The 27768-nt window shown below is 40.3% G+C and overlaps 1 protein-coding gene and 1 long non-coding RNA gene across 4 annotated transcripts in view; one reads left to right on the forward strand and one right to left on the reverse strand.

Moving 5' to 3' along the window:
- asic2 (acid-sensing (proton-gated) ion channel 2) overlaps positions 1-27768 on the forward strand; it is an 808019-nt gene that overhangs the window by 104657 nt on the left and 675594 nt on the right. The gene's annotated exons all lie outside the window — the stretch shown is intronic.
- LOC129163505 (uncharacterized) lies at positions 24931-26664 on the reverse strand. Its single transcript, XR_008563374.2, has 3 exons — positions 26533-26664; positions 26358-26445; positions 24931-25907 (listed from the first exon to the last, which is right to left on the reverse strand). It is a non-coding gene; the product is annotated as an uncharacterized lncRNA (long non-coding RNA).

Raw genomic sequence — 27768 nt, forward strand, 5'->3', positions numbered from 1 at the left:
TTTTGTTTCTTTTGAATGAGACCCAGTTTACTCAGTAGCCAGCCTTGGCTCTACCAAAATCTGTCCATCCATTGGTGATGTGTATTTTTTTTCATTGTAGGGAATTTTCTCCTCATTGCTCTGTGCTATCCTCAGTCAGCTGTATACTGTGTGTGGACAGCACAAGACGTTGTGGTTGTGTGTTGTTATGAATCTCAATGAGTCATGAAATTTCAGCTGCGGTGCTCATAGAAAGGCTTACTCTGCTCCAGATGAAATGCCTTCTGCTTTTTTTTCTCATACAATCATCGATGAAGCATTGTGTCCTGCTTTACAGTTAACAATGTTTGCTCAACTTTAAACAGCTGATGAAAAAAGTTAGAAGATAACTAATGAGCATGCCAAGAGACATTCAAAAACAGAGTTGAAAGAGAAAATATTAGATCTAAACTCACATGAGGCCCAATTTACAATTCCTAATGAATACCACTGGCGTTCTGCTAATCCAGGACATATTGATGTGTTTTAATGGAAGCTTTTTAAGTGTCTCTAATAGGTTCCCCACTTGTATTCCCATATTAAAGTGTAAAAATAAACCAGTGGTGTAGCTTTGGAAAAAGTAACTCTGTTGGCATTAATTCAGAGAAGTGACCTTTGGTTATGGAAAAATCACAATAACGACAGCAAAATTATAAATATTTTACATTACTGCTTCTTATGTTCAAAAACTTTTCTTAGCCTTTTCTTCAGACTAAAACAGAATGGGAATGTGCATCAATAACCAGTTAAAGACATTTTGGAAAAAGTGCATCCCTGATATACTATTTTATTTTTTTCATTTGTCAAAATTGTGCCTTTGATTTTGCACCTTAGAGTTTAGCATTCTGAATGGAGTGAAGTTCACAACATATGGAAGAGATGAGGAAATAAAAGCATGCTGATGTGAAATGTGTCAAAAGAGTTTGACAATAATCGTTGTTAGGATACACGTTTATCAAAATTTCTTTAACTGGCTATTGACGCCCCATGTATCATCCACAAATGGTCAGTTTTTCATTTACAGTTTGACCCCTTCAGTATCTGGTCTACATGGAGACAGGAGTCTACATTTGTTGCCTTTAATCTGCCGGATCCTGCCTTTCCATCAGCTGGAGCCCGGGCCTCTCTGCAGCTCAGAACACATGATCACATATTGTCAACAAACTGTTCCCGTTTCAAGGCCTAAGCTTCGCTTATCACTTCTACAGGATTCCTCATGCCTCTGAATAAAGTGACTATTTTCAGCTCATATGAGTTAATCATTCACGAAATGGAATAATAATAATGTCTTCATTAATCTGTGCTTAAATCAATAAGGTTGATTGATCTGTGCTTGAATTACTGGAAGTTTGAAATGAATGTATTATTACATTGAATGATACAATTAAAATATGACAAGTTAACTAATAGTTACTGTGATGGATGGATCTAGGTGGATGGAATTTGATGTATGGTGCCTATGTGAGAATATGATGTTATCAGAACTTTCATATCTAGAAGAGCTGAGTTCTGGTGTAAAAGGGAAGAATTCGGTTTGCGTTAAGCTATGAAGTTGATTCTTGTCAAAAGGCATCAGACGCTGTCTGTGTGTCTACCTCACCCTTTCTTGGAGACCCTCTTCATGGATCCGAAGGTCAGAGAGGTCGGATGACCTCTGGCACCGAGGGCTGTAGAATACCATAGCACTGACTCTCCAGTTGAGAGATGTCCCGGGCCACAACAGATGGATGGAACTGTTTGTGTCTCGGAGGACTCTTAAGGAGTCGGAACAATATCAGCTTTGTTCTGCAGGAACCGTTTGCTGTCTCAGCGGTAGGCAGCTTTTAGCAGGGTTTTGGCAGCTTGCCAAAACCTCAGGGTTAAAGAGGCTTCACTCCGGATGGCCATTCCAAAGCACTCTCTAGAACTGAATGCTGAATGATGGAAAGCTGGAATGCGACTGCTGAATCACTGTGATCAAGTGATTCCATTTTAATATTCTCATTTTATGATTTACTTGGCCAATCGGAGCATGCCATGTTAAGGGATATTACCAAGAAAACCTCAGACAACACGCCTTCTTGAGATACCGGATGCTCTGATCCGGGGTGAAGAAATATCTATGTGTCATGAGATTAACTTAACTTTAATTTGTCCTTGTGTCTGAGTGCGGGTGACGATTGCCTTGTCATGTCAAACATTACTGATCAAAATCAATCAATGTAATAATTCATTTCATACTTTCAGTTATTCAAGCACAGATCAATCAACCTTATTGATTTAGGCACAGATTTATACAAAACATTATTATTATCCGTATAACATTTGTTGATTACATTTTATGAAAACGTTCACTTTATTCAGAGTGCTAAATTCCACTCTCATTTATACTCCAAAGGGACACTTTGGGACAACTCCTTCTTTTTCCAACCATCTTTATTATTCCAGTTCAGTGACTATCAGGTTGATAACCTTCAAAGAACAGAGACAAGTGCTAAACATCACATAATTTATATAAAATACAATAAACAAAGAACTTTCTTAACTAAATCTTCCTACACTAAAAGTGTAAATGAATAAATTAAAACATGACTGAATCACTACATCAAGTTTTCAATCATTTAAAAAAGGGATATTAAAGCATCAAGTGTAACAATGACAAATCAAATGTCTACATGCTTGAAAACACCTGTATTTAATCAAACTCATAAGCAACATGACTTTAGTGGTCAACCTAAATAACTTCATATCATAAACAAAATAATATTCACCAACCATTGGCATCTTTAGAGTCAACTCATGAGTAGAGCTTGCTTGCTTGCTCAGTGTTTCCCCTAGGAATTTTTCCAGCTGTGGCGGTGGGGCCGGCGGGGGCTGGGGCTTGGGGAGAAATTATGACACGTCTCTAAATAAAGTAAAAATTTCTAGTGCAGAGTGGAGCCAACTCTTAGAACCACTGATTTGATCTCATTTCAGAGAAAAATAGAACAGGTTGGATGCACCTAATAAATAAAATGACTAACAAACTCAGGCATCTGTTTCTTTGCTTCAGTGTTCTGGTGCTGAGAGTATCACTAATGCAAATCAAAGGAGATACACAGATGAATGGACCTCATTTATTATTCGGAGACTACAAATACTGCAGATGGCAGAGGCAGAGATTTTTTTCTATTGATACACGGAATTTACAGAATCATTTTAAATGTTAACAGGGGAAGAGGGCAGGAGGTAGCGGTAAAATAAGGGGGTCCCCAGCAAAAACAAGAAACTACGAGTCTGATGAAACCCGCTGGTTTTCCATCAGGCAGTCACGGGGCAGCTCCAACGACCCAGTGGCTGTGCTGGGTCAATGTTATCGAGCTCAGTCCGGCTCGACCGTGAACGAGCCGAGGCGGCGGCGTTCTCTGCTTAAGAAGAAGTGTTATTTTCCTGCTTCAGAAGAAGCGTCCAACGTGTTTTTACGCTTTCTCCGAGACATGTCACGTCGCTAAGTTATTAGCGCCGTGCGCTAATGCGTCAATAGTGCAGCGTAGCCTGCTGGAGGTTTTAAGGGTTCAGATGAAAACACCCGACCTCTCAGGCTGCTCACACATCGATCTTAAGTTGTCGCTGTTGCGCTCACGCCGTAATACAGTATTAGATGCGGTTAAAGTCAGACATGAAAAAATAAATAAATTTTACATGAATAAGTGATGCTTAGCCTGGTGGGGGGAGGAAAACCTGGCCTAATAAGCACTGGAAGAAACCCTGTCAAGATCGTCAACACTCGTTTATCTTAACGCTATTGAAACATGTAAACCAAAAAGCATTATATCCACTGCTACCTTTCTAATTTTAAACTCAGTAACTTATGCTGTAACTTCACCTTGCCCTGCCTGCTCCTCCTTGCTGTCCGCCGGCTGTGATCACAAGCGACAACACAGTAGTTCCCGCTGCTTCTTCGGGAAACGGCGCAAAAAAAAAAACTTGATCTTGTAGGCGTGGCGGTGGGATTTCAGCCGTGGCGAGCCGCCACAGCTACGCCTATGTAAGGGAAACCCTGCTGCTTGTTGTACCTTGTTTGACTGGGAACAGAACCCCCACCATCTTTGCCCAGGTGTTTTCCATCACCAATCGGTGGACATTTTGCTGGTGCTTTCTGGGGGATGTAGTTCTCAGTGGCGGTTGAGCACTGTCACCTCCAATTGTTCAGAGAGTGGGCACTCCTGCGGTGTTATCGGAGAAGGCTTTGTTTGGGAACACAGGCTGACAATGTGTTCCTCTTGAAATGTCAACAAGGTTGCAGTGTCCTTCTGGCTTGTAGGAAGATAGAGTGTAAAATCCAGCTTGGAGAATAGAATTAGGTCTGCAGATGACCAGTGGCATGCAGGTCAATATGTAGGTGAAAATTGACCATTTCTGGACATAAAAAAATTCTTACTTTTTATAAACTTGACTCTCTTCTTGAATTAATACGAAGTGTTCTACAATCCCTGAATTAACAAAGAATTCTAAATCTTCTGGATAAACATTCAAAGACCAATCAGACTGGCTTTCCATATTTATATGGAAATTCACATCACATTGGTCAAAGTGTTGGGTGGTATATTAAGTTTTAAAAGCACCCAAATACATACAATAATTACCCCACTACACCCTTAACGGTTAATAGCCGGTTAACCGGAAACCAACACCCCCAACCTTTTTCTGCGGTCGCCCAGTAAACATATTTGAGCGTCGCGGTGTGTGACATACGCTGCTCAATGCTGATTGGCGTGGTCAGAATTCTCAGGGGGTGGGGTTATTTGCATGGGAGAGTTACCAGACTCATTTTCTGTGCAGAATTAAACAGAGGACGAGTCTGGCAGGCCAGGCTACCAAATTCTTCCAGATGTTTAATGATGCAGCCCCAATTCAAGGGTCAGCGTTTTGTTGAATGTGGTATCCTGTGATTTTAGATCATCTCTCCAGACAAGGTTCCATTTTTTGTCTTAGCTGTAATCAAAACCTCATGTCTTACAAGTTAGTCTTCCATGTACAAGTCAGTATTGTTATAGTACCCTTTAAAATTTAGTCAGTGATATCATTTTAAAAACATATTACTTTCCCAAAAGAAATCTTCCAAAGAAAAATCCTTGACAAGTGATGATGCCCTATTACCAAAAGCAGCCTGTCCCTCTTGTCTTCTTTTTAATCATTGATAACTGCCCCCTGCTTTCTCTTGAGTGCCTATTTTGGAAATCTGAATCAAAAGTGCCAAAAAATGACAAAGTTGATGGCAATGAACTTTTAGTGCTGCAGTTAGTATCTTTCATCCAGTGATGTTGTTAAATCCAGTAATCACAACGTTGACTGAAGAGGAGCTGAGCCGCCTCCACTCAGCTGCTGTGTTTCAACATGACAGACACCGTCAGCTTGACCCCAACATTACCGCTGAGAAAAGTAGCTGTTTAGGATCATTAGTGTATATTTTTCTGCTCTAACCTCTTTGAATGATGCTTGGACAACTTAGTTCTTGTTTTTATTTTCTGTTAGAAAACAGTAAGTTGGTTACCAGCAGTAAGTTTCAGCTCAGTTTATTACCATTGCTCTGCTGAAAGGCTGATTTATGGAAATGTTTAGCTGGTGATTTTCTGCTATAGGTTTGAAAGTTTCTATTACATTTCATAGCTGTTACAAAAACATTAGAATGTTCTAAAGCAGGGGTGTCAAACTCATTTTAGCTCAGGGGCCACATTGAGGGAAATCTAGTCCCAAGTGGGCCAGACCAGTAAATAAAAAAAAAAACTTCAGATTGTTTTCTTGGTTTTAATACAATCAATATAAAACAAGGCTGGAGCCTGAGGACAGTGCAGTACAATTACAACACCTGAAGTTTACTTGAAAGTTATTCTGGTAAACTATGCATAAAATATTTTTCGGTGTTATTTCAATATACAGTAGCAGCGCAAGTGGTGCTCGCTGCAGAACCACAAAGGCGGAGCTGCACCAGAGTCAGCCCCGCCCATTCCAGAGTCAGTCCAATTCCTTCCAATTGTCAGACTTGATAGCATTCTGGAACCAAAGAGGGTGTTATAGCTAATATCATTTAAAATGCAAGATTGTGGACGGAGTTGAGAAGTTAATTGAACAGTTTTTGTAGAGGTTCCATATAATTAAAAATCTAAATTTTGGAACTTTTTATCATGTTATATTGTCATTTCCTCATAAGAAACACGCCAAAGCCATTTTTGGCCTCATTCACTCATTTTCCTCCCATCTCAGCTTCAATTTGGTCCTCTCCTCTGAAGCGAGTCTGGTCTTGGTTCTCAAATCTGGATATTCTGTGAATTTTCTGACAAATTATTTCTGAAATGACTTCTACTGAGACACCGCTAGAAAAACCATTAATCCCATCTACAAAGACACAGTGGATGGCACAATAACATGTGACGCCACCTGCTTGTTATCAGATGTAGTGGTGAAGTGGTTGTGGAGTCAGATTTGCATGTAGTTTTGCGCAGGTTCGCCTCCTGGTAGTGGCGAAAACTTTTTTCTTCTTTTCTAGCTACACTTGCCAGTACTATGTTTTTAACCATTTGTTGGTATACCGTTTAAAATATAATGACTAATGTGTTTGTTTGATTTTTATTTATTCGTTTTTTTAGCCAGTGTGAGTCCATTTGTGAGCAGAGTTTCAACTAAAATGCTGTTTAGGAACGACCAAATTCAAAGAACTTTTAGAGACATACATATTTTGCAGAAAATAAACATTACAACTAAAATATAAACAAATTAAATGTTTCAGCTGGCTAAATAGATTGCTGCCAACCCCACCGAGAGTTGAACCAGCATCAGCTGAGGGGAAAGCAAAACTTAAAATTGACGCTCTTGCCACTGGACTACCAAATCACACTAAAAATTGTCCTTAAATGCTGCTTTACCCCAATTCTGTTGGAGCGGCTATGGACAGATATTCGCTAAAAGAAACCTTTTCATTTCGGGATATATTCAGGCTTTGTCATGTTATATTTATCTTGCTTAATTGGAGCAAAAAACATAGCATTAACAGTTGTAAACTAGTAACAGCCTTAATTCATGTGGGTCAGGTTAGTTTGCGATTAAAAAAACAAAAAAAAAACAGAAGAAGTCAGTTTGCGTGAATGGGCGGGGCTGACTCTGGTGCAGCTCCACCTTCTGGTGCAACTCCGCCTTTGTGGTTCTGCAGCGACCACCCTCTCTAGCAGCGGCAAAACTGGCAGCTCATTGTTTATCTGTAGATTATTGAATTGCATTGAGACAGTGTGATGGGGCTAATAGTCAGCTGAGAGCTTCCAGTGGAAGCTCTACAAGCACAGAAATCAAATATTCTAAAGCAAACAAACTACAGATTTCGGTTCATCATGTCTCGATGTCTCCAGCAATCCAATATCTGTTCTTGTGGTCGTATCCCAGAGAAAAAAATCTGACCAACTAGCAAAGGTTTCAGAAGCTACATCTGACTGATGACACATTGTCTTCTGGTATAATGCTAACGCAGAAACACCAGAGGTCCGCTACTGCTTACGCTAGCTGTTTGTGGAGCATTTGTGGCGTGACTTCATCAGCTGTTTCAAGCTCAAACCAGGAGACCTCTTTTGTTTTGAAAGCACTATTAAAAAAAATAGATGTTCTTAAAAATCCATCCGTGAAAATCACAAAACCTTTTTCAGCTGAGGTTTTAATGCTGTTTTACACACGCTATTCAAAGGAATTTTACCTCTGGCCAATCCCTTAAAATCCTCCTTGCCTGTGTTGTGATGCAGTCCATCAACTTGTGCAGTGGTGTTTGACTTGGTAAAGCCTCAGTGTAAGACCTTAATAAAGCACAGCAGGCAGCTCAGCCAGTTGTTGTCTCATTCAAACACTTCAGCCATAAAAAACAGCTGGAAGGTGAATACACCAGAGCTCATGTGTTTATTCAAACTGGAATCTCTGGAATAATCTGTCCGGTTTGCAGGAGTTGTAGTTATTCCACTGGGTTGGTAACGGGAAAAAAAGCTGATTTGAATCAGGATTTTGCACTGATCATTTGCCAATTAGCACCAGCACCACAATTCCTGCCCAGGAATGGAGTCGTTGGAGAGGTGGGGCCGACCAATGAATTATACAGACACAGAGGCGACAGCAGGATAATAATGAGGTGACAGAGAAACACCACAGGCCACTCTCTCAGGCCCCAGCTGGATCTTATGCCGCGCAATAAGCCACATCCACATCCCATTTACTTTTATTCTGTTTTTATTTCATATTGTCTATTCATCTCATATCTTTGGATTATCTGTTTACACTGAATGGGTATTTTCAGGCCATAGAAATTAAATCAGCTCATCTGAGTCTGAAGTAATTCAACTACTAAATGGAGGCTCTAAGGTGTACAAGCACCCACCCGTAGCTTTTATGCAGTGATGCCGTTATAGCAATTTTGCTTGTGCACCGTGCCTGAGGCAAGCTGTTCTGGTGCAAGCTGCAGTACAATAGCAGCATCTCATTTGAACATAGAGAGCTCGCTGAGGGGATGAAACAACCGCAATGCATAAATTATCGATACTCCAATCAAGTCAAATTGGTGTTTTTAAGATACATCTCTAAATGTGAGGCCCCCTGTGTGTATGAAAGTGACATGTTTGTAATTCTTCGGTCCGTTTGTTGGAAGTGGGTCATTTTGGCAGAAATGATCAGCCACTGTTTTAATTTCAATGTTTAGATGAAATTGTTTAAGCTCCTTTCATCTGTGAGGGTGGGGTGGGATAAAGGGGTAACACGGTGACTCCTCAGTGTTCTTTTTTCTTTTTGCTTTTGATTCAGGCTGCAGACAAATCACTCTTCTATGTAGAAAAATGCATGATGTGCATAAATTAAATGTATTATTTATTGGCACATTTCAGGATGTGGGTTTAATATGCAAAAGGGTTTTTACTGGTGAATAGTTGAGATAAATCAGGTTTTGCACTGTCTGATGGTTTACAGCATGTGCACTTTCAGAAGAATTTTGTAATATAAAAATTTCTATGTTTTCTAATTCCCTTTATGTCAGAGTGCCAGGGCTGAAAGCAGCCAGGTGAAAACATACCGACTGAAAATGTCAGTTAATACGTGATGTAAGTAACAATGAAAACACGTGAGTGGTGAAATTATTGACTTACTTTAGTTTTCTGTTCAATTTGCCTTTGAAAAGCTGTTCGAAGTTGCCTAAGCCTCATCAGTGATGCTCATCTTTTCTGTAGTCGTAGAAACCGTGTCATTACATATTTGCTAATAATATGTCATGCTTCTGTCAGTGGTCTTCTTTTTATTCTTTTTATTTCAAATCAGACCTATGTTGTTTTTCACAATACATCCGAAGCAAAGGTAGAAGAAGAATTTGTTATCTAAATGTTTATTTCTGTAGAAGAGCTGCAGCATCAAGCACGTTTTATGCTAACTATGGTGGACCAGATTCAAAGGATGTTCAAATTTTAGCTTAATTAAAACAAACTCCGAGCAAAAGGTTTGCCATGACAAATTACTCGAACAAGATTAAAGCTCGTATCTCACTAGGTTTTGCCTTTCCTGATTTTCATTTCAAAAGGGATTTATGCCGCGGCCCCCTAATTTGATGCTTCCTGAATTTGTTCTCAGCAGCCGAATACTTTCTGGGTTGCAGTACCGTTTGCATTCTCTATTGTGTTTTTAAAGTATAATAATCGTTACATGACCTGCCAAGAAAAACTGTCAACAGGATAATCCAGGCAGTATTCAAGCCACTACGTCCAAATAAAGACACACATTTTAAATAGTATGTTTCCACCTACATTCATCATAAAGGTGAGTTAACAAAGTTCTGCTTTGGCTTTGACTGAATGATGATTCATGGTAGCTCTTAATTAGCCAAAGTTGGCACAGTGTTGAAGGAACACTAACAGTGTTATGAGAGAGTTAGGTTAATATAATCAGTCCTTGTTGTTTCTGAAATGATAACTGTCTGCGAATGTTAGCGTTGCTTCCTCACGGTGCTAATAAAGAGCTAGCATGTATATTTAGCAACCCAGGCTTGTTAACTTACCATTGTAGTTATGAATGCAGGCAGACACATACAGTTAAAAACCTTTGTCTTTATTTGATTGTAGTGTCTTAGATACGGCCTAGAGCAGTGGTTCCCAAACTTATTTAGCTGTGCACCCCCTTCTATGTCCCGACCATGTCGACGCACCCCCCAGCCCCACATCAGGGCATGGCTATATATATATATATATATATATATATATATATATATATATAGCCAGATATATATATATATATAAATATATATATCAGACGTCACACTAAACAGTCACTCGACAGACAGGGTTAGAAAAATATGATCGATCTTTTTCCCCATCACTTTCATTTTTATGTATTATGTATTTTTGAAAGAGTAATTAATAAACATTCAATACCTTTACAATTTCCTTTGATATAATTTTAAATCAATATTTAGAGTGCCCAGGTAGCACATAAACATTGCAATTTAACGGTTTTCTTAAAGCAGGAACGTTTAACCGGAGCTCTCTCCTTCCCTCTGCTCTGTGTAAACCTGAACTAGCCACCTACATGTGCGTAATCAAATGTCTATAGGGGAAAAGCTATAGCCATGAGGTTCACTTTTGCCTCAGACCGACTTATTGCTGTTTTATGGTGTGGCTGAATCTGCGATCTGCTGCCACGCGGACTGGAATAACAAATGCTGCAGGTTCGGAGTCACTGGCTGGAGCGGACTCGACTTTAATACGTCATCCCAAAATAGAAGCTAATATCTTAATATGACCTTGAATGAAAAATGTTGTTATAAAACCTCTTAAAAGTTTTTATCACGGAGGAGGCAGCGCTCATTTCTGCCTTCAGTCTGACGGCACAGCGCAGCGTGCGCTTGTTGAATCAGTATGTGTGTGTGTGTGTGTGTGTGTGTGTGTGTGTGTGTGTGTGTGTGAGTGTGTGTGTGTGTGTGTGTGTGTGTGGCACAGCTCCATGAGCCGCTCCAGTCACCGCGTCTTGTTATTGGCGCTATTTAAACCAATGTTGTAAAATTACTTCTGCCCAGCCCAGATGTGCTTACATGTGCACCCATGAGCCGTGGTTCCGCTGGAACGCGTCTGACCTCTGACAGACGCACTCTGAACTTCAGATCTTCAGCGCGCTGTTAATAGCCTGACACGTTTAGAATGCTGCCCCACAGTCAGTGTGCTAATATAATAATATAATAGGGCTGCAACAAACGATTATTTGGATAATCGATTAATCGGATGGGGTCTCGACACAATTAATCGATTAATCGGATTACATGGGGAAATTTTTAAAAACTGCTAGGGAAACGTTATTTCTCTCCTTCCTTCACTTTATTTAACACAACATTATTAGAAAACAGTTCAATAGCAGAAAAACAACATGCCATCACCTAAATTGTCTTATAAGGTGTATAGACAGAGACCCTAAGCTACATCTATCTGTGACCTAAAATGCTTGGTCCAATTAAACAGCTTAAGGGCAATTCTCATCTGTTTTGTTTGATCTCATCTGTACACATTTATTATAACTGGGGATGTCAAACAACTATTTTTTAAATGTAATTAAACATTGGCTGTGAATTAATCAAAATTGATCACTATTTCCAAAAATGACTGAAAAAATAAGTTGTCCCACACTCCATGGAAACTTTCAGAGAATCCACAAATAGTGGCTTTCAAATGGTTTTGTTACTTTCTGCAAGTTTAGAAAAGAAGCTGATGAGACAGCATGTCTGATCATTTAGTTTTTCATCTGATAATATTAGAACATGTCAGTAATGCCTGAGGGGCTTTTATAAACACTGTATAACTAACACTCCTGGACAGGGTATGAATTACACAGAGGCTTCTGGGGAGCCCAGTTATGGGGGGGGGGGGGGGCATTTTTCCTTGGCCCCCAAAATGTCTTGAAACGGCCCTGGGTGTGTGACTGAGTGTTGAAGGTGATATGAATAGTATCAAATTTATAAATATTACATATGTGTAACTTATTGTTTTATAGGTAAAAACGTGTAGTGGAGATAAATCTATCTACATTTTACTTTTCAACACTTTGTTTTGTTTTGTTGTTTTTATTGAACTATTTTCCTGTCCTGTCTGTCTCTCATCTTCCTGCATCTCCTCTTAATTCTCCAGAAAAACTGCTGCCTGGATTCTTACTTTTTCACCTCATCAGTTACTTTTGAGCAGATCAAAGGGATCTCCTGACCGCAAAGAAGCGCAGAGTGCGTTTTCGATGCTGTGTGAGGTGAAATCACCGCAGCACAGGTGATGAGCTCCGCAGTAGCAGAGCGCTGCAGGCACAAATAAGGCAGAAAATAGAGAACATGTGCAGACTACATGAACGATCGTGTGCTAATTATAGTTTTTTGGTTGCGCCACTTTGAGAATGGACCGTGCGCTGGAAGCAGCTGCCTGGATCGCTGCGCAACAATGCGCTGTGCCGCTCTCTGCTCAAAAGAGTCCAAAAATGAATAGAAAACTTTTTTCCGGTTCCCCTGGATGTGTAGGATATACAGCTCCCCCACAATTCGATCCCTGCTCCTGGATGAAAAACCGGACATTTTCATCAATACAAGTACCCCCAGTCCGGACGCGCCGGACAGAGAGTGAAAAGTGGACAAGTCCGGGGAAAACGGGACGTACGGTCACCATAGTCATCATAAAGCGGAAAATTATAGATACAGTATTCTGCTCGTGCCCTGGGCCCTTTAGAGTTCGTGGGCCCTGGGCAATTGCCCAGTTAATCCGGCCTTGGGCGGAACCGGTTCGCAGCAGCGCGAGTCCCCCCGCTCATCTAATAAGCGTCGCGCTCACGACTTTAGACTCTTTTTTTATGAGCTTAGGGCATGTCTAGCCTGTGTAATAATCCGGGACTTGGATGAATCACTTTTGAAAAGTTTTTAATTTACCTGGACACAGAGTTCTCTCCTTCCTCGCTGATGATCCCGACATGCTTGCGTTTAAGACGCTGCATCATCCCGTGCCATGCTAAGTCTGACCTAAACGTTGCAGGTAACGCATGTCTTCGCCTGATTTAACTGAAAATGCTCCCAAACTTAAAAAGCTTTTACTTTTTTGACTCTCGCTGCTTCTGCCATGTTTCTCTTCCAAACAAATGCCGGCTCTCCCTCGCGCTGATCTGTCTGCGCGCAACGGCGGGCGGGAAGGGGGGGCGCTTTTGGAAGAGTTGTGCGACACAACGATTTAATGACGCAATTCGTTGCCAACGCTTTTAGTAATTGATTTTCATCGAATTTATCGATTCGTTGTTGCAGCCCTATAATATAATAATGCTAAAATGCTCAGATGGGAATCATTTCTTGATTTATTTTGTTACATCCACAATGTTCTGTGTGTGAGGTTTACAATGTCAGAACACCTGCATGAGACAGGGTGTTAATTACAATCTGCCAGAATGACTCACCACCTTCAGATTCCTCCAACATCGATAAAAATGATCAAATACAGAACATATCTTGCTATTGACAGCGTGCGCAGGTCAGAGTGCTGAAGCTCGGAGCGCATCATTATTATGAAGCTAAGGCACATGCGGAGGGGACACACACACACACACACACACACACACACACACACACACACACACACACACACACACACACACACACACACACACACACACACACACACACACACACACACACACACACACACACACACACACACACACACACACAAGCAAAATATACTTGTTTTCAATTGCATTTATTGGGCCCACTTACTTTTTCTTAGGCCCACCCACAGATGAGTTTCTGGCTATGCTAATGGTGACATATGACAGACTTCTCTGAGCTCCGCAGCCATTACACTTTTCACCTCGCGCACCCCCTAGCGGCAGCACCACACTTAGGGAATCCCTGGCCTAGATTATCCTGTGTACATTGTTCATCATTATCCTCAGAAGGTTCTCCAGCGATAGTGTGACATGCCATGGAGAACGTTACTGTGATCTGAAAATGATTCCGTTGGCTAAAAAGGTAGGAAGTGTCAAACCGGGGGTCCGTGGCATAAAGCCTATTTACTATGTTGGAATGCTGTTAAGAGGCATGAAAATAATGTAATAATTTTTTTAATTTGCTATTGTAACTTTAACCTGACTTTTAAGCGACTAGGTTTAGTGGAACCAGTTGATATAACTTGGTTAAGCAAATTCAACATTTAATTTTCTCAGAGTGCAGATTCTCAAATCATTTTCTTCGTCTCGTGTGTATGGTCTTTGTCCTCTACCTGGCAGTCCTCTTTGCTCCACAAACAGAGACTGCTGGAGCTGCTTTGCATAAACTACACTCTCTCCTTCATTGTAAAGCATGAAGAACACAGGCCGCTGTTGTAGTTTCTCATTGGGAATGAGCTGCTTCACTTATTTTGGTCTCAGTTTGGAGCCACTTTGTGTTCAGTGAAGATTAGAGACGCTCCAATCCGATCACGTAATTTTTCAGAAAATCTGACTCGGGTGGAGAAGATTGGATTTAACCATTTGAAACAACAAACATTACTATTTAGACACATCCTGAGAAAGAGATTTCCAAATGGAAAAACAGTGGTTTAGTTTTAATTTCAACAAGTTCCTCTACATCATTATTCTTTGTTTCACAGACAACAACACCGTAAGTCTCACAATTTAAGGCAGGCCGGGATTTCACGCACCATAACATGCAGAGCTAACACAGAGCATACTTGTCGCATCACGAGAGAGAAAATATCTGTAATTTGGACGTATTTTAAAATGGACAGTATGTAATGTGTGAAAAGATGGTGCTGCACTCAACACTACTATTGTAGCGTATCTTAAACCTTAGAAACAACTAACCCAGGTGCTCACATGGTGCTCTCAAAAGTATGGGCTTGGGCACGTTAAACACAGGTCTTAAGACTATGGTGGGCACTTAATGCACTGTGATTCATTATCGTGATTCTTCAGTTAAACAATGTTGATTATATATTTCTTCAAGTTGACGCAGTGATAGCTAGATCTTGTTGTATTGTTGTCGTGTCCCTTTTTTTTGTTCTTTTGCTTTTTTTGTCTTTTTCTGCAGGTCTAGAAGCAGACTCTTGTTCATTATTGTTTATTTTTGTGGAACCCCCCCCCCACCTTTTGTCTTTTCCTTTCTCTTTCACCTCTGTCTCCGTGTCTGGTTGGAATTACAAAGCATTCAACAACAATAACAATAAAGTTTAAAGTATCAGGCGTGACATTAAAAGCAGATGCTTTGATGCTCCACCTGAGAGTAAATCTGTAAGGCTTGTTACCAGCATTCAGACATCAATTCTGCTTGCTTCACAGCCAGACAGGACACGATTATAAAAAATAAATAAATAAATAAAAGAGTGACCCTGCTGCTCATCATCATGTGCGTGATGAGTGTCCCTGTTGCTCACAATAGCTGCACACTGAGTGAACCATTTGAAATGTGAGCGACAAGGCTACTTTTACATATATTCTTAAAATTAACATGTTTTTTATTAATTTACTTCCTAAATTATTTATGTTTTATGGCTAAAAAAACTGTAGAAATGACATAAATGCAGAAAGAACGAAATGCGTTAATGAATAAAAAAAAACTTAAAGGACAACTCTAGTGTGTTCTCCTTTTTTCCTTAATATGTTTCCAAAGTATCGGGTCAGGGCTCGGTATCGGCAGATTCTTGAAATCAAATGACTTGGAATCGGATCGGGAGCAAAAAAAACGTGATCAGAGCATCCCTAGTGAAGATGTGATCCTGGCCTGCCCTCTACATCCTCCAAGCCCTGTGCCTGCTTCAGCATTGTATCGTGTTGCTAATGAAAACATATCCAGCCTTTATAAGATAGTGTAAAATTAAACTCTTTATTTTGTTGTTTGATGTAGTTTGTCTCTAGCCTGGCCAGCCTTGCCAACACTTCCTTATGGGAAGCAAAGAACCTGGTAACACTCCTATTCAAATAACCCCACCCCCTGAGAATTCTAACCGAGCCAATCAGCTCTGAGCAGCGTACGTCACACACTGTGTGCTCAGTTATTCATAAACAACGAAGATAGCGTCTGAAGCGTTGTTAGCTGCGGCTCTTTCCTCTGTCCTAAATGACTTGGACATGTCTTTAAAACCACAGCAAGCTAAAACAAGCTAAAAGCCTTTCCCTCTAAAGAAAAATGTTTGCACCATCGCCAGATGCCATCTTTGGCTTTTCTGATTAGTTATTTTGGAGCTGGCTAGTCCCGCCCTCCAGGGTGCTCTCTGCCTTTGATTATCCAGACTCGTCCTCTGTGTAGAATAGACAGAGAGCAATTTTGGCAGGCCAGGCTAGTTTACCTCATCACACATCCCAATTTTATCGTTCTGTTGTCACCATCTCTTCCCTTCGTTGTCTCACTTTTTGCACTTTCTGCATTTTCAAATACTTAATTCTTCACTTCAAACTTACCTCCTAAGTTGGATTTGCTTTCTACAGTTCAGTATAGGTGATGTAACTTCTCTTTCCTTCCTGAAATCCTTATTTGTGGAAATGCAGCTGCCTTTTGAATTCCTCTTGAATAATCTGCTGGCAATAATATCACTAAATGAAGTATTGTGTTTACCCCAGCTCCAACTTAGTGAGACTGCTCAATCAAAGTTAGCCCATATGAATATGTTTTATAAAACAACAGGTTTTATCTGGTGAATTTTTAAATTTTATTTTGTATATTTCTATGAACAGCACAGAAAAGAGGGAGAGAATCAAGAATTTTATTGAATGAGCTATATTTTTAGAACAAGTATTACCAAAATAAAATCCTTACCTTGATGTTTTGTTGAATAAATTTGTCATTGTGTACTTTTTACCATTAATCTATGAAACTGTCCATCGAAACGTTGAAAATGAATTAGGTTTCGTACCATATAACTATAAATGTCGGGTCTAAAGTACATAGGGAGTGGGTCTAGCATCTTTGGGAGATGCATATTAGACACCATGTTTCCTTGTGGCCGGCTCGGGGTCCTGTGCCTGTCGCTGACATCACACTAGATGACTGGCTGGACGTACAACTTACGGAAGTTACGTTTCCACGTTCAAAAACATTTAGGCAGTAAGAAACATAAATTTAATAACAAAACTACTAAAATCTTTCCAAAATAATATGTGAAAAAACAGAATTAAAAAAGACATCCAATATATTTTGACCAATTGGTATTGCCGTAGTATGATGACGTCTTCGGCAGGTGCAGAACCCTGAGCAGATCCAGAAACTATGCACCAGAAAACTACAAAAGACATTGTATTCCTTTAATGGAATTAACTGAAGGATCGTTGTTACAAGCCATCTTCCCAAACCAGCTAACTCTTTAACAGATGTTACGTCTCAGGGTTGACTTGTATTTCTATTTATGCGTGGGCGTGATATTCAGTCACTCTCTAAAACTGCCTGCACACTATAGGAGCTGATCAGCGATCACCATTAACCTAGATTTTGATCCCGGCAAACACACTGCTTGCAGCTCAAAGGAAGACTCGGTTCAAACCCAAACACATCTTAGTCACCTGCAGCTCATGTATTGCTCAGGTTAATGACTCTAAACTGACTGGAGTAAACCTCTTGGAGTGGGATAACAAGTAACCAGCATCTCACCTTTTCGGTTACACGACACCAACGGAGACCCCGGGCACCGAAAATCCTTTTAAGTTTCTTACAATAAGAAACCAAGGCTTTTATTTAAAAGGATGAAAAAAGATTAATCCAGACAATCACCCCGACGCAGCGGGTCAGACAAAAAACACGAGCTCCACCGAACTCCTACAGAACTCTGAACTCTCTCCGCTCCCTCAACTGAACTCGGGCCCCCCTTTTTATTACTTTACTTCCCCCTCCTTCTTGTCTCCTCTTCGTCTCCATGACAACTCCCGCTTCAGGAAGCACTCTGCCGGCCTTTGTGACTCCTCCCAGCGTCTCTTGCTTGGTGTCCTTCCGGCATTACCTCATTTCTTTCTTCTGGTCATCAGTCAAGGAGGGAGAGGGTACCCCCCTTCCTTCTCTTCTCCACTCCAGTGGTCTGCTTTAAGCCAATCATAAACATATCCCAGACGCAGCATCTACCCTGAATATTTATTGCATACTGGACTAACCCCACAGATGTCAGTAAAAGGCTAAAGCCACAACATATATTCACCAAAAACAGCAGAGTAGTGAAGCACATCCATTATTTATGACATTGGGAGATCAGGAGTCAAATCACACACACACATTCACACACACAGACCTTTCTCTGACCTCGCAGCCTGGTTTTATTAACACACAGATTGAGAGGTAATCCAGAACTGCTTTTGTTTAATACACAGGTCTGGAGGAATCGAAAATCTTTGTTCAACAACCATCAAAGTCTGAGGAGTCACGCTGAAGTTGCATGCCTTCTGCTCCACATGTCATGAAGACATTTACCGTAATGTTTTTAAACTAGCAACAGTCACGGAGACACGATGTACAACTACCCTGAAATGCATGTACTGCCCCCTGGAGCCAGGAAACTACACACTGCCACTTTAACAATTGCATGAGAACAACATTCAAAAGGTTTCTACAAAGCTCACAAGAAACAGTATCTGCAAATAAACAAAAACAATTAACCACCCATTAATAAAACAAGGTAGTGTTGCTTGTTTGTTGCCCCCCCCCCCCCGTGATTAATTAAATAATTACACCACAGAGCCTGCTTTGCCACCAGTCATTGACATCTTTACAATGTTCCAGTTCAGTCCATTAGTTTCATGAAATATTCATTGTGTGAGTGTTGTTGATTCAGTCTAATTTGACCAAGTAAAAACGCAGCACTGCAGCTCTTTGTGGGTGTTGGTACAGCTGGTTGGAAAGAACAAGAAAAGTGGGTCCTGTGGGTGAAACTGCATCAGAGAAACAAAGGAAGGTAACGAATGCAAATAGAGTCTCTTCTTTGTGACAAAAACTACAAACAGAAACTAAACAATAAACAAACTTTATGCCCAGACCAAAGTACAAAGGCAGAAGCAGCTGTGCTCCTGGTGTATGTAGCAGAAAATAACTCTTTGACTTAACGGTGGAGAAAACTAGTTCTGGCCCAGTTTCTATGCAGCAGCATGAGTTCTTCAGAACAACAGACAACCTCAGGACAACCATTTACAGCCTAAAGCTGCAGGCTCTGATGGTGGCAATAGAAGGAAATTAGCAGCTAGATGTTTGGAGTAAATCAGTCTGACTAACTGACAGTTGAGCTGCAGGTTTACAACTTTATTGTTCTTTAGATATTCAAGAGTAAACAAGTAATCAGGGGATTTAGGGTTTTAGTTGTATGGAGTGAGAACACTGTCAAAACTAGATTTGGTGTTTCTTCTGCATGTCTGAGATCACTATCATGTTTCTAAACACTAAAACGAAACAACACACCCCAGAGTCTTTAATTCAGTGTTAAATATGCAGCCTTTGGGTTTTCATACTGTGACTGTTTCTGTTTGCTGCTTTGATGCTCACCCTCACTGGCATTTGGATATAAAGATGAAATGTAGACATATTTATTTTTAAATCTGAAATGCCAGGGGTCAGGCTGAGCAGCTGAAAAAGCCAGATTATTTATTTTTAGTTTTTTTTTCTGTATTAGGTTGTGTATAGTTTTGGAAGAAAAAAACATGTGAAACACAAAGGAAGGGAAAGTGTGTGGGCTGTGCCTCTATATTAATGTGCTTGGTCTATGCTGTTGTACGTCACTGTGGTCAGGGCCAGAGCAGCAACAGTGAGATCTGTCACAGATAAATGAGCACATGATTAAAATTGGTGTAATGAAATGTCTGATTAGACCTGCTATTTAACACAGAGATGTCAAACAATAAAATCCATTTCCAAAGTCAGCCGGTTAGTTGAGCTGTGATCAGTTCATCTAGCTTCTTAAAACCTACAGTGATCATTTGTATGTGGCAGTAATGCAGCCATTTTCTTGCTCTTGCTACAAGGTTAAAAATGTAGTTTTTTTGGGGGGGGATGTAGAAAATAAATATCCACAAAAAAGTCATAAAAATTGATGAACCATACTGATATTGGCCTCATTTTCTGCACTAGTAAAAACACAAACCGTAAAATAAGCTACGTCCTAGATTTTCTATTTGGATTTAAATCACATGACAGTAAACATACGAGAAACAGACCGTGGTAATAAGAATGCAAAAGGTGCCTAAGTGAGCAGAATAAGTAATTATTTTCCCATCTTAAAGACTGAATTCACTCATTTTTTCCCAACATATTTTCAGTGGTCTCTTGTAGAAATGAATGCCCTGTCAGTCGATCTCTGTGTGGAAAAAGCCCTGGTGCTCCTCTTTGAGGAACTAGAAGTTAGTCGGACAGGGATGCTGAAAACAGCTGAATTAGGATTTTCACTCCGTTTCCTGAGATTTCATACATCTCCTAGCCAAAATCACTTTGCTTGTGGTGGTCAGAGGTAGGGTCGTGCGATCTGATGAAATAAGCTCGGAGATCGTAGAACCCTCTGTTTGCATTCCATCACCCGTCTGTGCCGTTATTTCTGGGACAGGCTACGAGCACACATTAGTTTTGTTTTTTTCTCTCAGCAGAGTCACGCTGAGATCAATGCTAATCTTCTTCTGTCGGCAAGACAGACACCAATGAGCCAGTTAGAGCAAGTTTAAGGAAGCATGTTGGTTTGTTTAGCTGGATGCTCGGTAGAGCTGAGGAAAGTAATCTAATAATCGATGCACTAAGATGCGGACATAAGCAATTATGAATCTCTGAAGAAACACACCGTACTCGATTATAGCAGCTAGCCGCTAGCATTAGCAGCTAGCTAATCTGCTCCATCTCTAAGCACTCATTACATGTATTCTCACAGTTCGATCAGGAAACCGCTCGGTCAATGTTCTGCTCTAAACTTTGCATTTGGATTCATGGCTTTTATTTGGGGATGTTTGTTCATGTTGTAGTGAGGCTTTTCACCATGGCTGCCGACCGGAGTTCTGTGTGTCATCTGTGCAGAGAGGCGGGCCGAACCCCACCCCTCATAGTCAGGAAACATTTGCGGAGAGGAGTGAGGCCCAAATAATGGGAGTGTAATCGTGAAGACCAGAAATAATTACTCTTATTGTAACAATTTTTCCCATGCCAATACATTTGATTATGAAAAAATGAAAAGACATGTGTGGGTTGGCAACGTTCATGTCCCTTTAAAAAGCTGTACCACCTTGAGTCAAGTATAATGTGACACAATGTGATACGTGTGACAGTCCCATCTAGTGGACAACTTTTGTTTCTGCGCATACCTGTAGTTATCGTCCATTTATCGTTGTCAAGGTGAAATCCTCAATATATTGTGATTTTGATTTTAGGCCATATCGCCCAGCCCTAAGAGAATTTAAATGATTTTACATTAATTATAAATATAAAACAAATGAAAGTGCCTGTGAGACATTTGAGACATGCACTTCCAGGTCTTAACTGTGATTAGATAGGTAGTTAGGTAGGTGGGTAGGTCTTTTCAGGATCCTGAAATCCTTTATTCTTTTTTCTGTGAAGATATATGCTTTTAAATCGATGTATTTTACCGGTAAATAACTTCAAAAACATCTGAATTGTCAAAATAGAAAGCATTATGATAAAACCATGATCATGATTTTGCAACAAATAAATTGAGATAGCAGTCTCACTACCGTCAGTGCGCACCAGGGCAGCTGTGGCTATACTGTAGTTCAACACCACTAGTGTGGGAATGGGTGTGTGAATTGGTGGATGACTGATCATGTTGGGAAGTGCCTTGGGGCGCTGTAGAACCCTAAGAAGGCACTATACAAATTCAGGCCATTTACATTTGCTGTTTCCTGGATGCTAAATCAACACAACCTTCCTCGTCATAGGCCATGATGTACAGTCCATGAATAACAGGGCTGTACGGTGTGACATTTATGTCGCACGTGTGATGAAAAAAACTCTGTGCGATAAACTATTTTTAGACGTAGAACTGGTGCAACATCTTTTTATTTTATTTTATTTTTTTGTTAAGTTTATTTCAAACAAAGAAAACATACATTTTTTTTAAATACCACAAACAGAAAAAAATACATATCATCATCCCTTCTTCTCTGTTTGAAAAGGAGTAGGCTGAAGTGGAAACTTATATATCCCTACCCCTTTATACAAGTAATTTTTACTGGTTTACTAAATCTAACACAAAACCTACATTAAAACAAACAAAATGGTACAAGTCACCAAAAAACCAAAAACCACCAAACCATATGGAAAAAAACAAAAAAAGAAAAAAAAACATCTTTTTACAATTGATACAATTTACTTTTCCTTAGAATACAGGACACCCACATAAATCATCTATTTTCCACTATATACTCGTTCAGAATATGTTTTTTATAAATCATTTTAAACACATTTATATTTGTACTTACTTTGATTTCTTCTTCTAAATTGTTCCATAATTTAACCCCTATTATTGTGATACACATCTGTTTTAATGTTGTTCTAAACTTATGTATCTTTAAGTTTAGTGTCCCTCTCAGGTTATATCCTCCTTCTCTCTCTGTGAACAGTTTCTGTATTTTATCAGGCATTAATTTATTTCTTACTTTTTACATTATTTGTGCTGTTTTGTATTTAACCAAGTCCTGGAACTTCATTGTCTGCGTTTTAATAAAAAGTTCCTTTGTGTGATCCAAATATCCTGCATTTTTTATTAATCTGATAGCCCTTTTCTGCATTGTCGTTATTGTTTTTAAATGACTTTTGTACGTGTTTCCCCAGACCTCTACACAATAGCTCAAATATGGCAGTAGCATCGTATTGTATAACTTATAAAGTGCTTTCTGATTAAAAATATACTTAGCTTTCCCAATATAGCAATGCCCCGTGCAAGCTTCCCCCTAACATATTTGATGTGTGGCTTCCGACAGATTCTGCTGTCTATGACCACCCCAAGAAATTTTATTTCATATACTCTCTCAATTTTTACATTATTAATTACTATATCTAATTCATTGTATCTGCTTTCATTACCAAACAACATAAATTTTGTTTTCTCTAAATTTAGTGACAGTTTATTTACATCAAACCATTTTTATTTATTTATTTATTTATTTATTTCCTGTGTGACCACATCCAGGACCTGTTGCAATTCCACACCCGAGCAAAAAACATTTGTGTCATCTGCAAACAATACAAACTTCAATACTTGTGAAACCCTACAAATGTCATTTATGTACATTATGAATAGTTTAGGTCCTAAGACTGATCCTTGAGGTACCCCACATTGTATCTCTCTTACCCCTGATTTATGTTGATTTATTTGCACATATTGTTGTCTATTTGATAAATAAATTTTTATCCAGTCCAATACTATACCCCTGAAACCATATTTTTCCATTTTTCTCATCAATACGTCATGGTTTACTGTATCGAAAGCTTTCTTCAGATCTAAAAACAACCCTATTGCATGCTTCTTTTTGTCAATGCATTCTGTTATTTCCGCATTAAGATCAATCAGTGCCTGGACTGTTGACCTATTATTCCTGAAGCCATACTGGCATTCCGTCAGCAACTCACATTGATCAACGAAATTATCGAATCTTTTAACAAACAGCTTTTCTAATATTTTGGAAAATTGTGATAGTATTGACACAGGTCTATAATTTGTAAATTGATGCTTATCTCCTGTCTTGTAAATAGGAATTACCCTTGCTACTTTCATGTTATTTGGAAAAAACCCCTTTTGAAAAGAAAGATTACAAATGTGTGTTAATGGTTTTACAATGCCCTCAATCACACATTTTAGTGTTTTCATGTCAATATCGTTCCAGTCTGTACTGGTTTTATTCTTCATATTTCTAACTTTATCATAAATCTCCTTCTCATCAACTGCTCATAACAAAACTGAATTTTTATTTCTTTCAACATACTCTGTGGCATCCGTTTGTATCTCATCAACTAGTATTTTTTCCTCCAATTTAGATCCTATGCTTACAAAATATTTGTTGAATTCATCCACTGCTTCATTCATGTTTGTAATATTATTTTTTCTCTCTATAAAATGTTGTGGATAGTTATTATTCCCTGTCTCTTTCCTAATTACGCCATTTAATACTTTCCAGATGCCTTTTATGTTGTTTCTATTGTGCTCTAACTTTTTAATAAAATATTCACGTTTACAGCTTCTCACTATATTTATGAGTTTGTTTTTATATCTTTTGTACTTTTGTTCTGCTTCTGTAGTTCTGTTTTTTATGAATTTTCGGTAAAGTGTGTTCTTTTTATTGCATGCATTTTGTAGTCCTTTTGCCATCCACGGTTCTTCTTTATACTTGTTCCTGCTCCATTATAGTGTTGCGTGTTGATGAGGTGTATTCCATGGCTGTGGTGAGCGGGCAGTGCAGGCATTGTCTGGCCTATGCCAGCGGATGCCACCGCACCACCCCACTTGCACCCACAGCCCTCGGTGTCTAAGTGCAGTTTAAAATTGGAAGTGGGCACCGGCACTCGGGAGGAGGCTGAAAAATCCCCCTGCCAAATGCTGTTGAACGTGCTCACTCCCAAGGCCCTAAGTGTGTGTTTGCGTGGAATGTCGTCGGTGGAAGTTTATAAAGTGCAAATAAAATTGGGGGGCAGGTTGCCACAGGAATGCGGAAATGGGGTCCATACCCGCACTCCCCGACTTGTCCACCCCCCAAGGTCCTATGTGTATGTTTGTGTGATGATGTGAGGGAGCAGGAGGAGAGAAATATGCGGGGATGGGGAGGAACGGCTGGTTGGGCTTAGCCCTCCAGGGAGCCAGCTCCCCCACTGGCCCCAATAGGCACCTCCGTTGCCAAATTGCCACCAAGGGCATGGAGACCCCAGCCCATCCTGCCAGGTCCCAAAGCAGCAGCATTACAGAGCCCCACGGAGTCCGAGGGCACCAACCCAGCCCCACCCCAGCAGAAAATCTATGCCCACCCCTGCATTTGCACAACTTCCAGAATATATAAGGCATGGGACATCCAGGTAAGGTTGGGTCCTCCCCCTCCTGGACCTCCCCCTCCCCTGCGATGGAACAGCAGAGGAGCCAAGGTCTACATGAGGCCCCTGAACCCGGGCCAGGCACTGCTGCATGTTCCTCCCTTCTTCCCGGCAGCATACGTGTCAGGACCCGACCCCCAAGGCCCCGCCCAGATCCCCACACAGGGCCGTCCACCCCCACATCCCGGGCCCCCACCTAGACCCACTCTGGGGCAATGCAGCCGCCAGGCAGTGACCCATGGCTGCCGCCAAGACCTCCAAGGAGCACCACTCACGACCGCCAGCAGTCTGACCTGCATTCTAAGTAAATACCGTTAGGTGAAAACATCAGTAGGCATTGAGTTATTGATAAAATCCCTAACAGCCAGAATGGAAGAAGAGCATGCTGGGTCATCCTGGATCTGAGCCTGTTCTGTGTATTTACCTACAGGATGCAATAAATGTCTACAAGGCTGAGTTTGGACCATTACATCTAAAAGAAAACATACAATCAGTGATTTTTTATTGTTTACCTTAATATACAAATTTTCTAAGCATTAACCTCACAGCAAATAAGTAGAACAATATAATAAATAGGCTTTAGTAGTTAAACAGGCGTTGTGCACACAGGTGCTTTGTGTCCCGGTGCTGGTGGTATCTAGGTCTCAGAGTTCCTGTCCTCCTGCTGTCTTTTGTTGTCCTCAGGATACGGATTGATGTTTCCTGATGATGAGGGAGGGGCAGTATGTGGGCTTCAAACTGGTCCTGGATAACAGTGGGAGACCTCCGTTGTCTGAATACTGAGACCAGAGGGTTGGTGGGATGCAGATCTTCTCTACCTCATCTAGAAACGGAGTTGGTTCAGGGAAAACTTTTCCAAAGACCAGTTCCATGATGTCATCGCCATGTTCTGCAGTGATAGACAATAACTTTAATGACATATTTTGTTTACAAGCAGCTTTAGGAAAGTTGGTTCTTTAGCTTTCATGTTTATAGTCACGTTTGTGTTTGTTCACAAGTTCACTTTGCTGCACTGACTTCATATTTTCCTACAAATGTAATAAAATAGTGACACTAAAGTTATACAAATGATTCCTTATGAAAGGAAGCTCATTAGAGAGCAGTGCAGACAGACTTACTACATGCTGCAGCTGTTTTTGTAGGCCAGCTGCTGCTGAATTTGGGGAAAGTTATTCTGTACATGTCCAGATCAGATGGTTTTTTACTGAAAATAATGTAATTCAATAATTTCTAAATAGACTAAACAAGTAAAACATCAAATAAATCATTCTGCTGTCATCAGGGATTCAGGGGGTGAGGTGTTCTTAATGATGAGGTTGGCTGAGGTGTCATCACTCACTTTGGTCTGGTCCAGACCGTCTCTTTACTGGTGGGTCTCCTTCCTCAGTAGGTGACGTGAAGCTCCAACATCTGAACGTTCTGTGTTCCTTAGAGGAGAAGTAACGTAACATTAGCAAGCTGGCTAAATTATTTTTTACTAGCATTTCAAGGTCTTGAACCAGATCTTCACTTACCTAAACATCAGACCAGTTTGTCCCAGCTGAGCTCATCAGGGCTTTAGTCTGACAGCCTGTCAGTGAAACACGGCTCCAGCCTTCTGGATGTGGACTCTAAAAAGCAAAGGAGCATTTTTACTTTTGTTTTAATTATTTTACAGCCGATTTTATCAGCTTTCCGACACTCACACTCATACAGACGGTGAGCTTTGCTGCGTCTGACTGATGCAGAGTTAGTTTTTATATCTGCAATGAGACAAAAAACTAACCTCACTTCACTCAGAGATTGTTCTTTAAAACTCTATTAAATCCACTGTGTTGATGCACTTTAACGACTTTGTCACGCTGCATTTTAGCTGATATGGGACTTTATTCGCTGGATGCTAAGATTACATCACACTCACGTAGAATAACACACAGGCTCTCTGCTGTTACAATTAGTGGAAGGTTATCATCTGGTGTAAAAAAAAGGCGTTGATCAGAAATCCCAGATCACGTTTTTTATTCCATGAAAATTGGCCAAATCCACATTAATCTGGGTGCTAACTTTACTAGCACACTTTGCTAGCGATAGCAAGTCGGATGCTAACGCTTTAGTGCTGCTAATGCCCGTAAATCTAAAGTAAAGTTTGTCAACATTTTAGAGTTATATGAAGCTTACCGCTCTGCTGCTGTGTCCCTTTGCTGTCACACTCAGATGGAAATGACTCCTTTTAGATAGATGAAGCCCTCAGTACTTAGTCACTAGCCTGGGAGACACGAACGAACGCACGCAGGCGCGCGCGCACACACACACACACACACACACACACACACACACACACACACACACACACACACACACACACACAGAAACACAACTTTTTTTTTTTTTTTTTTTTACCGTGTCCTGTCTGGCTGTGAAGCAAGCAGAATTGATGTCTGAATGCTGGTGACAAGCCTTACAGATTTATTCTCAGGTGGAGCATCAAAGCGTTTGCTTTTAATGTCACGCCTGATACTTAAAACTTTATTGTTATTGTTGTTGAATGCTTTGTAATTCCGACCAGACACGGAGACAGAGGTGAAAGAGAAAGGAAGAGAAAAGGTGGAGAGAGAGGAGGGGGGGGGGGGGGGGGTTCCACAAAAATAAACAATGAACAAGAGTCTGCTTCTAGACCTGCAGAAAAAGATAAAAAAAAAAAGGACACAAAAAAGGGACACAACAACAATACAACAAGATCTACCTATCACTGCGTCAACTTGATGAAAAAA

This window comes from Nothobranchius furzeri, chromosome 5, assembly GCF_043380555.1.
Source record: "Nothobranchius furzeri strain GRZ-AD chromosome 5, NfurGRZ-RIMD1, whole genome shotgun sequence".
NCBI classification, from domain to species: domain Eukaryota; kingdom Metazoa; phylum Chordata; class Actinopteri; order Cyprinodontiformes; family Nothobranchiidae; genus Nothobranchius; species Nothobranchius furzeri.